The sequence below is a fragment of the Pagrus major genome, chromosome 15 (assembly GCF_040436345.1).
Source record: "Pagrus major chromosome 15, Pma_NU_1.0".
Classification (NCBI taxonomy): Eukaryota; Metazoa; Chordata; class Actinopteri; order Spariformes; family Sparidae; genus Pagrus; species Pagrus major.
This window is the reverse complement of record NC_133229.1, coordinates 18,553,828-18,567,384: the sequence shown is the minus strand read 5'-3', so window position 1 is coordinate 18,567,384 and position 13,557 is coordinate 18,553,828.

Sequence of the window (13,557 nt, the reverse complement as noted above, 5' to 3'; positions counted from 1 at the left end):
AATTATTTTGAAACCATTATTTTAAGGTTTAATAAAAACGTTACGTAATGTTGCTTTAAGCGTGCCGTCCTTGCTTCTGATTGCTGTTACGAGTTTAAGACAGAATGTCCGTCTGCTTCCATGGAGAGGATAGCTTACCACAGGCCTTTGAAAATCAACACCTAGAACAAGTGTAGCCTAAGGTATTTTGGAAAGTTACCACTGTCTTGTAGAAAAGTCCAAAAACCATACTTGGCAGGATCTGAACCATAACGTGGCACCTAAACTCTCCACTGAAAACCAGATGAACAAAATAGTAGTTCACCAAGGATCGAATAAAAATAGTCTCAGACACGTTCTGGTCACATTGGCCCCTCTCTGAAGAACAATAATAAGAAAGTCAAGTGAAGTTTAACTTCTAAGAGGCAGGTGGCAAAAACTAAAGCATAACCTTAACTCAGCTCCAGTTACTTATCTCTCTTGTGTAGTACTTAAATCTAAGTAGGGATACACATTTTTGCATGTACATGGCTCTGTGGATGGCAACTTCAGCCAGGTCGTTTGGTCAGGCTGTCTACCAGTTTGGTCCGGATTGAAATATATCAACAAATATAGCACATATTGCTATTAAACTTTGTATTTAAATTAGTGGTCCCCAAAGGATGAAGTCTATTACTGGGAATCCTTTGACTTTACGTAGTGCCACCTGCAGGTTGACAGATGTTAAATATAGGATCCGAATCGTCAAGGCTGATAATCAGTCGGCCTATAGTACACAGTGTATATATGTAAATGTATCTATACTTCACTTCACTACTCGAGTATGGCCTTTGGGTACTTTTTTTACAACTCTGCTGTCGGCAGCCATCTTTGAAAAGTGAATCTGATTCAGTGCCATTCATGTTTGACATGTATATGTTTATTTATTGGATTTTGTTTATTCAGTTATGATGTGATATATGATGCTTTGTCGGTTAACACTGTTCTTTCAACAATTACAGGTCGAAACAAATTACAAGTGACTTCATTCTTACATGACTCTCCTGTTATACGTATAGCAAGACCGCCCAACCTCTGACGTCTGACCTCTCCTCTTCTGCTTGTAATCTTTTAGGACGATCCAGGACTGTTTTCTGATGCTGCTCTCATTGCTAGTTGCTCCACATAAGCGCGTCAGCTAAATGTAAAAGAGCAAAATGTAAATGCACTGTACAAAAAGCTGTGTTGCTGTATTAAGTTGAGCAGCATCCGACATGGGTGCAGTGTGATAAATCCCAGCAGAGTCGCATGCTAAACAGCTTCAACCTGGCTGCAGCCAGCCAGCTCCCTGTAAACAGGCTTTGTGTCACCATTGTCATATCTCAGCGACATTAATATACATGAGAGTCTGAGGCCTTTAAGACGCTTCAGAGACAGAGAGGGAGCTGGCAGCCTCTCTCTCCTCTTTGTTACTATCTCTCTTTCCCTATCCCTCCTCTCCCCTCCCTCTTTTTTCCCCCCCATGTTCTCCCTCGCTCTCTTTCTTTGGCACTTTTAACTCAGCTCTTCTTACTATCTCACTCTTTCTTTGTACCTCCTTCCTTACTTTGTACTAGTTTTTTTTTCTTCCTGTTCTTTTCTAACTCTCTTCTTTCTCCATTTTTTTTTCTGGTCTCTTTCCTGCTTTACCATTTTATCTGACAACATGTCCTTCCAACTAAATCAAATCAATCAGGTTCCTTTTTCCAGTCACTACTCTCCTCTATCAACTTCTTGCTCATACTTTCTTCCTTTTTGCTGAATCCAAATGTTAAGACTTTCCAACACTTGTATAATTGCAGATTTACTGTGCATGTGAAGTCAACACTGCATTGGGTTATCCAAATACACAACCCCACATAGGGGCCTCGAGCTCACTTTCTGTGTACTTCAGCATGTGTGGACTTTGATTACACCTAATTCAGAGCAATACAGATTTGACAAGGTATGAGGGTATGACATTAATTACATTAATATAATTTTTTAGTAGCAGTAGTAATAGAAGTAGTAATATTCTCTATGTACAACGTTTAAGGCTCTACTTGAGACTTGGTTGAGATGGTTTAAAAGTAACATTATGTAACTGTTTTACCTTAAAATAACAGCTTGGAATCATTTTGATGGTACAGTGACTCATAATAGGGTGGATGACGTCTCTCTCTCAGCTGGGAGGACACAGTGCGTAAGGCTTTACAGCAGTAAATCACACACAGCACCACCTATCACTGATTTTGGTGAAACTGGATCATATTTTACAAGTGTTTTTCTGGTTTTTCCTCTTAAGTCATCCAGGCTGCTCTGCCTGAACTCTCTGTGATTTACAGAGTTTCCTGAAAGCAACCTGTTACTGCTGTGTAGTGTAGCCACAAGTCAGCTCTGCTAGCTGACTCTGCTCTGAGCACCATCAGGGAGCGCGAGGCGGCCAGGGAGAGGAGATTTTCAGGTACGGGGCCAGAATGGGCGCCAGAAGCAGAGCTGGGCAAGCGGGCAATTAAACCAGCCTCTACTGACATCATGACAGAGGTGAAGAGACCGAAGAGGACGCTGACGGTGGAAGCTATGAAGAGAAAAAGAGACCGAGCTAGACGCAAGAGTAAATCTCGGACTGGCTTTTAATCATCAAATAGCACAAAATATGAATTTCTACATAATGTTGCTTTAACTTGGGGCTTCCTTGCCTAGACTTGAGACTGATTTGTGACTGGAAAAAAAGTATGACAACTATTTGTTTCCTATTTTTGAAGTTATTTATAAAGTGAGGCTTGGTATTATGTGGTGAACTCCAGTTGGAACCGTTTAGAAAGATACTCTGAGGTGGACTCCAGGTCAAGATCTCAGCACTGGTTATATCCGTCCGATCTAAAGTCTCGTCTCGTGCCGCACATTATCCCCTCTTAGAACCCTCTCAGTCTTCACATATGACACAGTAAGTCTGCACGAGGCCAATCTGCAAGTCCAGAGGGTGGATGTTTGGAGTAATCCCTCTACTCTCCCTTTTTTCCCCTCTCCTTCTTTTCCTCTCCTCATCTCCTCTCTTCCTCTGTTGTCAGCCCTTTTGAGTTTCATGTGTTTCTCAATCTTCCACTTTCCCTGCATATCCTGGTGTTATTTTTGCCTACTCTTTCTTAGAACACACCTTTATTTTCCCCATATTTTATTTCTATAGTCATTCCCTTTCTGCTGTTGTCTCCACCAACTTCTTCAGCCTTTATTTCCCCATTTTCCCTCACAACAAAACTCTGATCCATCATGTACCGTCTCCCCCCTTTTTTTTTCTATTGCCCTGTTTCTTCTCCATGCACTATCATACTGTTTTCATACAACTCATCACCCTGAAATGTCTTCAAGCCTGTTAACTTTGCTTTTTTTTCCCTGCATATTTATGTGTATGCAGCACCTATTTGTGTATTATGTGTGTGCAGCGAACACAGACGGAGAATACATTTTCGCTGTGGACGCCCACTGTGGCTCGCTTGTGTTGATGCATAAATGCATAAATGTATGTGTGGCTGCATTTGTTTACAATGACTCCTACCAGTACGCTACTGTATGTTACATAACTCTGAATGATGTCGGAAGGAGATGCTCTCTATCACTTCATCTACTGCTCTCTGTCTCTCCCTCTCTCACCCGCCCCCTCACCCTCACCCTGTCAGAGAGAGTGATTTATACAGGGTGTGTTTCCCTCTCCTTATCTCCTCTCCCTCCCTCTCTTTCTCTCCTGCTTTCTTTCTGTCAGTTGCCTGTTGACACTGTGGTCGCCAGCACTTCAGTGTATGTGTGTGTGGTTTTGCATGTGTGTCTTTGTTGACTCAGGAAGTGTGTGGGGGCATATAGGAAGCATGGTCAGGTGCAGAATTGGTGGACGCGAGCTGCTGTTGTGCCAGTGGTTTCCTCCTCTCGCACCTCTGTTTAAAACAACTTTGTGTGCCAGTGCGTACAGTATGTGTGGCGTGTGATACCTTCTGTTATGAGGTCTCCTTTTTTAGTGATTTACAGCGACCGATGAACAGATGTGAACGCTATAACACAGACACACACTCGCATAGAAACACGCTCCACTGTTTCTGTTTCGATGCAGTTAGAGACTCGCATATACGTTAAACCCCACACATGGCCTCTTGTAGATTGTTGATACGTTTCTGGGCATTAACCCATTTAACCCCACATTTTTCCCAGACATGAAAATAAGATAAAGAAAGAAAAAAGATAGGTTGTAAACAAGTGAACAATTGCTCAAAAGATGCTTCTTAGTCTCTCTACTCTTTTTATTGTTGTCACCTGTACCCAGTTGCCCGCAATTAACTTGGTGAGTACAATGTTATTAAAACTGTTTGGGAAGATGGCCAAAACTACCTGACACTAAACAACGCACAGCTGTGACAAATTGTTACCCCAGCTCCTCTTTATCTTATCCACTCCTATCTATACCAGGGGCCATAATCACAAAGGACTTTATCTTGCCACTTGGAGTCCTCCTTAATAAAGTTCTCCCTTATTAAGAGCTATTGACAAAGAGAGCTATTGAGAGTAACTTTTATTAAGGAACAAAGACAACTCTAAGATAAGAGAATGGAGGCGGTTGACCTTGTTGCTGTACATGACATCATGTTTCATGAGTGAGCAACCTCAATACACAGGAGTGGTATGAAAAATGTACACCTAGCTCCATAAATATAGCAAACTAGCTGTTATTAGCAAGTTAGCTGAGTGAATGGTTAAGCTAAGTGGCCGTAACTAGGATTATGGGGGAGCCAGCCCAACTGGGCTCGGCAGCCTCCCAGTGAACCAAACTGGGACTGAGCACCTGTGAGACCGACAGATGCCAGTTTGAAAACAAGGCAAACAGAACAGAGGTGATTTACAGCGGCTCTGAGCAGGACTATGACTCATAGATGTGAAGACATGGCAAGTGGAAACAGGAGAGGCATTAATCAGCTGAGAGACAACAGACATGAATATATAGAAAGACGCCAATCCTGCCATTAACAGGAAGTCCCTCTCCCTCGTGTCCCAAATGTCACGTTGCCTCTGCTGGCAAAGAACTGGCGCTGCAAGAACACAGATTGGGACCAGAATCAATTAGATGACTACATGCCGTTATTTTCTAATGCATGCACTGCTCTGCCACTTTTCCATAACAACGGATGCTCATAATATTCTGTCCCTATCTCATAGAGACTGCTACATATGAATTTATTTATGTTTTTCTGATTTTACCTCACCCTCTCTTTCTCCTTGTCCTCCTCCAATGCATGATCCACATGGCGTTGTCTTAGTCTTATTCTCTTGTCAAGCCTTCACTGTTGTGACAGACTGCACTTAGTAATATAGACCCATAATTGCAGAAGTAGTTATATATAATTTGTAGAGCCACTTGATCGCCCTCCCTCGCTTCACCTCCTTCCCCAACCCCTCGCTCCCTCCATCCTTCCTCCATCGCCTACTGTTGCTTTAAAGCAAGCTGCATATGCTGAGGTTACAGTGAGGGCGGTTGGATGAATGTTCCTGTATGCATGATTGATGCGTGTGAAGTGTTGACATGTGGACACGTTGCATACTTTGACATCTGTAGTTGAAAATGGCCGTTCAACTATGATGATCGCATTTTAACGTTTGTTTGGAAATGAATTAGTAGTGTGTAGTCTCACATTCTCAGCGTCAGATTAAAACCTGACTTTGCTGTTTTAAAATAATGGCATTAAAGTAGGAAGACAAAAAATATAAGAGTTAGTATTAAAAGTATGAAAGAAATACAATTCTGTGAAATAAAATAAAAATAGAATGTACAAAATAAGAGTTTGTTTAATTAGCGTCAGTTATTTATTTTTGAAAGAGTAATACAGGTATTATAGACACGAGTTTCACGGCACTACAAATACACATTAGTATTCATATGCAGCACTCCAACATTGCTCTCCATTGCAACAAAGTAGTTTTCCCTCGGCCTTCAATTCAGTTTCAGCATATCAAAATGAATGAACATAATTACTTTATGACAGGAAACAGCTGAGGAGTTGCACAGAATTTATTGCTGTTTCCTCTGCTTTCTCTGTGCTTGCGTGTGTAGTTCCTGGAGTGCTTCACTCCAATATGTGTGAGATTGTGTGTTTTCCACCACATAATAATCACCCCAGATGTTGGAGAATTTTTTTTTTTGGTTTGTTCGTGAAAGCTTAAAGCACTTTTACACATACTGATTGACAAAATCCCCCCCAAAAAACAAAAACATAAATCACAAATTCTTGCCCTCTTGGATACCCCCAAAGTAGACAAAGGATAAATGCATGAAAACCTAATGCAGCACCCTTCCGATGGAGCAAACTTGATACCGTGCCATGCTCTATGTGCTAGAAAGTTATTTGACTTCAACATTCCTCAAGATGGTTAAATCCTTTATAGTTCCTCGTGTGTTTTTATTACAGTGGTATAGAAGTTATATGTAAAATCTTTAACCCTTAACTAGGGTTTGGAACTGTTTTATCATTAATGCATTATGGTTTATACTGTATATACGAATGAATGGATGCAACAAGTGCAGGCAAGTCTACTAAAGGCTGCTAGAGACAAGTGTTATAACCAGAATCGGAAGTAGAACAGGCTGATATGTTTTCAACATGGCGGTACATCACAAAATAGGCCATGCAGTAATACCTGGGTCTTCAACAGGGGGTCCATGACCCTGAGGGGGTTCTAGGAGTTACAGGGGGGCTGCCAATTATTGTCTGATAATTTTTCAAAATTTATATTCCTTCAAAAATGTCAATGTGCCTGAAAATATACAATAACATGAATCAAATATATCATTAGCAAAGATACATTTAGCCATAGATAGCCATCCATGATTTTCTCTAGTGAGCAGGTTAAAGCCATGGTAACTGAATCGACTTGCAGTCTGGTAGCAGTCGTAATCAGTTTATGATCCTCTGCCCTAACCCTTCACTCCTCTCTCAGTCTGTGTTTGTATCATTGTCCTGTATCAGTGCAGTGTGTTGCTTCGTGTGTGTCTACCATCTGTTATAATCAGCCATGAATATTGTAGGGGCCCCGACACTTTAAATGGCTTATATACCCTATGGATGTTGACATGCATGGGAGAAGTCATGTGTGCCAGAGATGCACTCTGTGTGCGTTTACAGTTGGCCCATTGATTTATAATTAAAGCTGGGGTTACTGCTCCAGCACACACACAGCTGGCCTGCTCTCTGGGGTCATGGCAATATGTGTGTTTGCGCGTGTGTGTGTGCGGGTCTCTGTGCAGAAAGTTATTTCAGTGTCCGAGAAGGCTGCACCGTGCATAAGTTGAAATGTAATGTACGTAATATTGTGTAGGTGGGGAAGTGTGCACGTGTGTACATATATATGTGTGTGTGTGCATATATGAGAGCATTTAATTTGCCTGCACTCAGGAACCGAGCATATGTTCCTTTTCAAATAGATTTTCTTTGAGTGTTTGTGTGCATAAGTGAGTGCGTATGTGGAGTGTAACCATGGTAACGCATTTAAAGATTCCCGCAGACCACAGACACTTCATCAAATTTATTGATTACAGTGTCCATGTGAATTAGATGGACACACTCACACATGTCCACCAATCAGCTGCTAACACCTGGAGGCTGCACTCTTGCAACCAGTTGTCTCTGCAAATACAACACGCAGCAAAAATATGTGATGCATAGATGTGTCTCTTTGAAAAATATATAGATTGAATAACTTGCATTATATGAAAGACTCATATTGTCAAACAAGCATGAATGACAGGAAACTTCTCAAGGCCTTGTAGTACAAATACTCTTTTATCTCCACTCCTCCAGTCTGGTTACACACTATGTCGTGCTGTTGAAAAGATAATTTCCAGACGTTTTGTCCTCACAATCTTCTCACCAACTAACATGAATGCGTTAAATTGACGCTGAGGATGAAAACCGTGTAACTATCCAAAGGTTTATGTTCAACTTTGCCTGTGAGTATTTTCGGGGCAAGTAAGTGTGTTGGTTCCATTTTAAGATGACAGAAACATTTTTTTAAAGTTAAACAGGCCCTGAAAGACTTCTGATTGGTCAGTTTCAGACACTTTTTAACTGAGTACCATCACATGCCTAGATGTGCATGGTTTAGGCGACTAAAGCACTTTGGTTAAGGATAGGGGAGAGAGTGTGGTTTTAGTTAAATGTTAATAAACATGCTGTGTCTTGTTCGTGCAGACATTTTCCGAATTCAACCAGGCCGTGATCTTTCCAACACATCCTCGTACCTAATTGACTGAATAGGACGATTGCCGATGCATCTCAACACAAAATAACCTAAGAGGAAACGTAAGTATGGGTCGTATTAAGCTGCTTTGACAGCCGACCTATATGGTGTTTGTTTTTTTCTGTTGAGAATGGCCTGGATCCCTCCCTTGCCATAACCAAGTGCTGCTGGTATCTAAACAAAACCATAAAAAGGTAACTAATGCTTTTGTCACTATGAGCAGATATTGTATTACATGATATGATAGTTTGGCAGAAATTGAATGAAATACATTGTCAAAGAACACTTTATTGAGATTTTAAGGATCAACATTTTGCCATATATGTGAATTAATTCTATTTCCCAGTTATTTTCATTTCAAAGAGTTATATCTTTGGCATTACGTTTTCTTCAAATCACATCTCTTTTTGTAAAAGAAAAATACTTTTATATTAACAGAATCTCTGAGACCAGTTTGTTAGATCCATTCATTTAAGTATTAAATGAATGTATTGTCACGTGTATTAAAATGCCAGTGACCTATTTCCATACAATGAACAGCCTCTAGATCCACGCTCTGTTGGTCTGAAGCCCATGATGAGATAACCTAATCATATCATCATCATATCATCAGGAGATCCTCCAGATGTACAAAATACATTATAAACTGTATCTACAGGGTGAGATGATTGTGCTGTGGAGGCTCCCCCTTTTCTATAAAATGATATGCACCATCCTCCAGCCCCGGGCCTTAGTAGATATCCCCAGGTTTTTACTGTGACATTTGATGACACACGAATAAATGCAGGAATATACAGAATCACAATATCAGATGAAATAATGAAGATTGTAAAGCTAGATTTTGGCACAGGCTCACTTTTTAAGACGGGGCCTAAACAGTAAAGCTGTGGAAGATGCAAACATTAAGACAAACACAGAACCAGGGCTACACGTCAAACATTGTTCAAAATCTGTTGACAAAACATAACAATAAATTCCCTGAAAACTGGAAATCAGCAACCCATGTTACAAAATCAAAGCATTGTTCCCATTGCTGTTGGTATGCATGCATGCATTTTGTGTTTATGTTTGTGGATACACTTGTGTCCTGTAGTTCAGGGTTCACTATTCTTAACTTCACATTATTCAGAAAACCAATGTTTTTTTTTCTTTTTAAAGCTGGAATAATAGCTGTATGACTCTGATGCCCGATAATTTATTATTTTTCCTTAAGGTCATTAAGAAACCCACTGCCTCCATTCTGTTGATAATGCATCACCATACCGTACACAACTGTACATTATGTAGCAGTCTAAACCACATCTACTCCTTCATTTTAACTGTCAGGGTGGAAGGAACTGTTTACCACAATTTTTCATTGGAGAGCCCTCTCAATAGGTTAGTTCAAGGAACCTGAACGCTGTGATGGGCAAAAATGTTGCTTTGTCCACTTTTTTATAAATAGACACTGCCTTATACTGAGGGTTTATGGATGAAAACACCACTTTACTGAGGAGGTCCTTCAGGGGGTTTTAAGGAGTCCCTAATACTTATCAGTACACAGAAAAATGTGAAAAAGCTCTGAACATTTTCCTGGAAGCAAAGTATTTATGTTGAAACATGTTTCAACCTTTTACAAGGCCATGCAGTAGGTATCAGGCAATGTCATCATGTATTTGCGGGATACCCTCTCAAAAAACTGCTGTTTGCTTGAGTTGGGCCACTGTAGGCTCAACAGAACCACCCACCTCTTTACCTGCACCCACACACTCAACACAACCCTTTGTGGTATTAGAAGATTGATGGAAACTTCTGATGAGCATTTTTATTTTTTACATTTTATAGACTAAATGATTAATCGATTTAACGTGAAAAAATAAGTTACTGATAATGAAACTAGTCATTAGTTGCAGCTAACACCATTAGCCAACAACCTGTTGATCCAAAAGCGTCTCAAGCTATCAGCCATGCATCTATCTAGCTGCTCAATCCACCAAACAAACCAAGCATGCTTCTTCAGCCACCTCATCCCAGTAGCCTAGGCATTACAACATACGCTTCTGTCCATAGAAGCTCTGCACTTTCCTATCGTTGCCCTAGTCACTCACCTTTCTTCTGACCTCAGTCACTCACTTCAACTGGCTGTAGTGTTGGCCATGTTTTTTACTGCTTGCTTTATACTCTGCTCTCTTATACTTACTTTAATTCAAAATGATTCGCCAACAAAATCCTCCCATGGATCCTCCCTGCATCCTCCCATGGTACTGTCAGCTCCACAAAATACAGAACACGCTGTGCTTACCACAACACAAGTTCTGGTCATCAGTAAATGGTATCTATTAACCCGATGGACTAACTAGTTGTTTTACTAAGTCTATTTTCCAGTAACTCCCTGCCTTTAACTGCCCTACGTCATGCCTGTTCGGACTTGCTTGCTGCATGAAGTTTTCACAGTCACTAAAAACAAAATACCTTCTTGTTTCCTTTTGGCATCCAGTGAGTTTACTTATAAGCGCTTACTCTCAGTTTTACACCCTGACAGAATGTGCCAAATTCAAGCTGTACCTGAACATAAAAGATACTGTATGTTAGGTCCTTAACCATATATTTGCTACAATTTTGGGGAGATGGAAGCACATCATAAGTTGCTCATAGCATGAGTCTAATCCTGCTGCTCCCCACACTGCAGGGATTATAGATCTTTACTGACCTGGGAACACCTTTGGACTCCCCAGGAGTCTGGAGGAAACAAAGGTGCCTGCACTACTTAGCTTAGCCTGCTGCCACCAAAAATACATGGATAAAAGAGATAGTCCAACTTTTTTTGGGATATTTCAAGAATAAAATTTTGATAAGAAGCTCAGAGCAATAATAATAATGGAGCACATTTTTGCTTTGCGCGATTGAAGAACAGCTACAGTATGTAAGTTCAAGTCTTTAAATTAGTGTTTTTCTCAGAATTTGGTTTTGTAGGAGTAATACATTAGTGAACGTTAAAGTTTGAGAGTTAAAAGTTTAAATTGATGTAATTAATGTAATGTTCCTGTGAGTACAAGGAGACGAACCTGTTTGTGTGTTCATAGTCAGCCCTTGTAGAGTACATGAACTGTGTTTAGTAACATCCATATAACCCTTTTGGAGCCTCTCTATTGCTCAACTAGACACACACAGACACACACACACACACACACACACACACTGAAGCCCGGCATGACCACTTAATCCTTCTCAGTCCCCACTCTCCACACTACATGGCTGTGCACTCACTGTTTGCCCTCACTCCCTCTCCGTTGCCCCACTTCTTTCCCTCACCTAATCTCCCTCTTTCTCTCCCTCCTTTTTTTGTTTTTTTTTTACTCTTACCTCCTCCACTTTCACTGACCTGTCATCTCACCATCTGATCTCATCTGCTACTTCTTATAAGGTCATCTCTCCACTCTCCACTGTTGTATTTTCTCCGGGAGCGAGGGCAGCGAGAGGCCCTTTCTCTTTGATTCATCTCTCCATCGGGAGGTGAAGGGTCCAGGTGTGTGAGGTGACACACTGGATTAGGGGGTTGCATTCAGTCTTGATGTGGGGTCATCCACGGGGGTCCTCAGTGGCCGCTTTGTGGATTGTCGCCCACTGATCTGTCATGGCCAGCCAAAACACATTTCTAGGCCCTTTTGATCCACCCCAACACTCTCCACAGGCAACACACTCATGAACACCGCATATGCATGTTCATGCACATTCAAGCAACTTTTTAAAAGGGTCAGCTGGAGTTCTGGAAGACAAACCCAGGACACTGTCAGACTGACTGAAAACTAAAACTCACAAGATAAAGTAATACCATTTTGAGACTTTGGGAGCTTCTGTGTACTTTTACTAAAAAGGGACTATATCAAGCACATTTTATTGGTGCAAAAGTGCAGGCATATACTACATAAACACATCAGGATTTATATAAACAGGCCCTTAGTGTGGGTCTGAAGGGCAACACATTTCATCATCCTGCCCATTACAATTCAGGGTAACAAGTCTACTTGAATAATCCAGGTAGTAGACATAGTGCTACACAGTGATGATGGGACCCCACTGGGCCTGATTAGAGTGAAAATAATTTTAACTCGGCCCGACTCCAATGTTTGGATCTGTCAGATCTCTAATACTAGGAACTGAGAAGACCCGTGAAGAACTTTAAACTGAATTAGTCTTTTATTTAATGTTCATAGAGATTTGTTGTCCATCTGTTTATCCGTGTCATAGTTCAGATACACTTCTGTTTCTACAAATGTATCGCTCCACCGTGTCTCCAAGAGGCACATCAACATGCAACGCGAACAACGCAAATCCCCTACGTCTAATATGTTATGAACACAGTAACTATACCTGCGATGAGCAATCAAGGCCCTCAGTTTCACTACAAGCGGTGGTCAGGGAAAATCATGAAAAAAATAAAATTTAAACAACTTCAATCTCCTAAAGGTTCATTTGTGCTAAGATTTCTTTGTTGTGTCCTATGGTAGTCTCACTTTGGCTACACTGCCCCCTCATGATTCCCTATAGTACTGCTCCCTTTCATCCGCAACCGTAGACCATAAAATATTGGCAACACTGCCTCAGAAAACATGCAAACGAACAAAATGAACGGAGAGTAGGGACAGAGGGCTACATCCATAAGTGAGCCTTAATGAAGCATTGTTAAAAACTGGCCAATAGTATGTGGATACCCCCTCTAATTAGTGGGCTCACTTCCCTCCCTCCATGGCTCACAGGTGCATCAAGTCAAGCATAGTGATATAAAATACAAAGAATTCAGCGACGTTCAATGTGGTCCTGTTATAAGCTGTCATCTTTCAAATAATTTAGCCAAATGTCTGCCTGGCTGGATTTGCCTCACTCAGCTGGGATGTTGTTGTGAAGTGGAAACATGAAGGAGCGACGAAGGCTCAGCCATGAAGCAGTAGCTCACACCAGCTAATAGAAAAGGACCACTGAGTGTTGAAACGCACAGTTTGTAAACATGTTTATTCTTTGTTGCAACCCTCACAAACAGGCATCGAACAGCCTTGGTATTGTTAGTTAGAAATACAATGCAGAGCCCTGGTTGAAAATTACTTTCTTTTTAGCTTCCAAGGAGCTGTGCTGCTATAAAAGGACACTTGATTCTGAGGACAATGATTGACATAACAGAGATCTACGTTTGTGATCTAATGCTCCTTTGTGCTACATGCCACTGATATCACAAGGGCTATATAGCTGAATTTGTATTGATACTGTCTCTATGATCTAATATAAAGAGTGGACGTCCTTCAGTTTTTCATCCGTTGGTAGAGAAAGACAAAA